This window comes from Bubalus bubalis, chromosome 11, assembly GCF_019923935.1.
Source record: "Bubalus bubalis isolate 160015118507 breed Murrah chromosome 11, NDDB_SH_1, whole genome shotgun sequence".
Classification (NCBI taxonomy): domain Eukaryota; kingdom Metazoa; phylum Chordata; class Mammalia; order Artiodactyla; family Bovidae; genus Bubalus; species Bubalus bubalis.
Window position 1 is genome coordinate 60461053 of NC_059167.1, and position 3114 is coordinate 60464166.

General features: G+C 40.8%; 1 pseudogene; it reads left to right on the forward strand.

The window, feature by feature from the left end:
- The first annotated feature begins 1669 nt into the window (after positions 1 to 1669).
- On the forward strand, positions 1670 to 1770 carry LOC112577923 (annotated as a pseudogene).
- The last annotated feature ends 1344 nt before the right edge of the window (positions 1771 to 3114 follow it).

The following is a 3114-nucleotide window of genomic DNA, read 5'->3' on the forward strand; positions in this document are numbered from 1 at the left end:
ATTTCTTTGGAAGGAATGCTGCTAAAGCTGAAACTCCAGTACTTTGGCCACCTCATGCGAAGAGTTGACTCATTGGAAAAGACTCTGATGCTGGGAGGGATTGGGGGCAGGAGGAGAAGACAACAGAGGATGAGATGGCTGGATGGCATCACTGACTCGATGGTCGTGAGTCTGAGTGAACTCCGGGAGTTGGTGATGGACAGGGAGGCCTGGCGTGCTGCAATTGATGGGGTCGAAAAGAGTCGACACGACTGAGCGACTGATCTGATCTGATTTGAATCTTTAGTTGATTAAAGTCATCAGGGTCTGACCAATGGTCAACATCATCATCCCTTAGGTTCCAGTTGATCTGGGAGTTAAGCACTTCAGGCTAATCTTTACTCCTGAAACAGAACTGAAAGTCTTTATAAATGATTTATAATCTTTGCTTTTGTTACTTCTCTTGCCTCATAACAGTCACTTGTTGCTGCATTCTTTTTTTCCCTTAAGATCATTCATTAGAGACTTGTTCAAGGATAAGCATTGTGACGAAGGTTGGATCACAGAATGACTTAGGCTAAAATGCCTTCTCTTATGTCAGGAAAGTTATGCATGGTTCTCTCTTTCCAGAGATATCCTACAGCCCCCCTCCCCCACATCTGCTTACATGATTACTTTCTCTAACCTAGGTCCTCTCCCCTTTTCCTGTCATTATTGTTTTTATCTCAGCACTTTGTTTACTTTATGGCACTTAACACAACTTGTAACTTTTTTTTTGTGCTATGTTCTGTCTCCCCACCGTGTCCCTTTTCTTCACCACTATATTTCCATTACCTAGCACACTGCTCATTATTAGATATACAAAAAATAAATTTTACCTGGTGTTAAATGAATCAAACAGTGGTCAAGAATGACTCAGAGAGTTCTGAAGTGACCAACTAGATATATTGGTAGAAAGTGAGAATATAGGAAGTTAGAAACCGTTTGGAGGAAGGGACCAGAAAGAAGATGATCAGTTTTGTTTGCACATGTTGAATTTGAAGTTTTGAATAATTTCAATATAACACCTAGTAGGCAGCTTGAAATACAGATTTAGAGCTCTGGAAAGACCATCACATTGGAGCTACAGATTTAAGAACCTTGAGAACTGGTGAGATCATGAAGAGCTACAGAGAAGGTTTAGGAGGATCTACAAAGAATAACATTTATACAGTGGGCAGAAAGAGCAGCAAAACTTTAGAGGACCCAGCAGGGGCTGTCAGCAAGAACCAGGGAGAAACCTTCAGGGAGCAGGTAGTGGTCACAAGTAGTTCAGATGGTTGAGCAGGGCGTAAATTATGTCACATAGTCTGAAAGAGTCCCTTAGAACTGCCAATTAGGAGGCTTAGATACGGGAACCTTATAATAATTTCAGTGGGTAGTGGGCTGTGGTCTGAAGACAGAATGTTAGGAAGTGAATGTAGTAACTGTAGAACATGCTTTCAGGAAGGGCAACCATGAAAACAGATTTTATTTGGAAAGAGAGGCAAGGTCAAAGGAGACTTGAAAGAAAGCTTAGAGTCTCTATATAAGAGGGGAGGGGAGAGAGGGAGCGAAGATGGGTGTGGAAATAACTGATGGAAGAATTTGATAGGAGTAATTGACAGGAAGAGACAACAAAGAGTTGCCCTTCTTTGAAAATGTGAAGATAGTGCTCTCTTTAGCAGCACATATACTAAAATTGGATCAATACAAATAGCATGGCCCTTCCACAAGGATGACACGAAAATTCGTGAAGTGTTCCATATTTTTTAATTAAAACTACAATGAGGTATCACCTCACACCAATCAGAATGGCTATCACCAAAAATCTATCAACAGTAAATGCTGGAAAGGGTGTGGAGAAAAGAGAACCCTCTTGCACTGTTAGTGGGAATGTAAATTGATAGAATCACTATGGAGAGCAGTATGGAGATTCCTTTAAAAACTAGGAATAAAACTACCATATGACCCAGCAATCCCACTACTGGGCATATAACCTGAGAAAACAATAATTGAAAGAGATGCATGTACCCCAGTGTTCTTTGCAGCACTGTTTACAATAGCTAGGACATGAAAGCAACCTAGATGCCCATGGACAGATGAAAGAATAAAGAAGCTGTGGTACATATATAAAATCGAATATTATTCATCCATAAAAAAGAACACATCTGAGTCAGTCTTAATGAGGTGGATGAACCTAAAGCCTGTTATAGGAGTGAAGTAAGTCAGAAAGAGAGAAACAAATATCATATATTAATGCATATATATGGAATCTAGAAAGATGGTACTGATGAACCTATCTGCAGGGCAGCAATTGAGATGAAGATGTAGAGAACAGATTTGTGGACACAGAAAGGGAAGAAGAGGGTGGGATGAAAGGAGAGAGTAGCATGGAAACATATACATTACCATCTGTAAAATAGATAGCCAGTGGAAATTTGCTGTATGAAGTAGGGAGCTCAAATCAGGTGCTCTGTGACAACCTAGATGGCTGGGATGGAAAGGGAGGTGGGAGGGAGATTCAAGAGGGAGAGGATGGATATATGTATGTGCTATGCAGTGCTCAGTCACTCAGCCGTGTCCAGCTCTTTGGACACATGCAGACCCCATGGACTGCAGCCCACCAGGCTCCTCTGTCTGTGGGGATTCTCCAGGCAAGAATATTGGAGTGGGTTGCCATGCCCTCCTCCAGGGCTATATGTATATCTATGGCTGATTCATGTTGATATATGGCAGAGACGAATACAATACTGTAAAGCAATTATCCTCCAATTAAAAATAAATTTTAAAAACGCAAAAATAGATAAATTTAAATATGTATATAAAAGAAAATGTAAAGATAAATTTTAGAGGAGAGCGGAGTAACAAGGAGTTGAGATGTTTCTGACGGCCTTTAAATTATCTATGAAGAGGGAGCAAAATAATGTGTTGCAAGGGAGGAAATGGAGGGGGGATTTGGACTAGTTTTTAAGAGAAAAAGATGGTAAAGATTGTATAAAACAGAAAAGGTCTGCTGATTGCAGATCTACCATGGCTGGAAATTCTTTTTTCCTCCTTCCTCTTTATGCTTTCCTGCCTGGAAAATCCCATGGACGGAGGAGCCTGGTAGGCTGC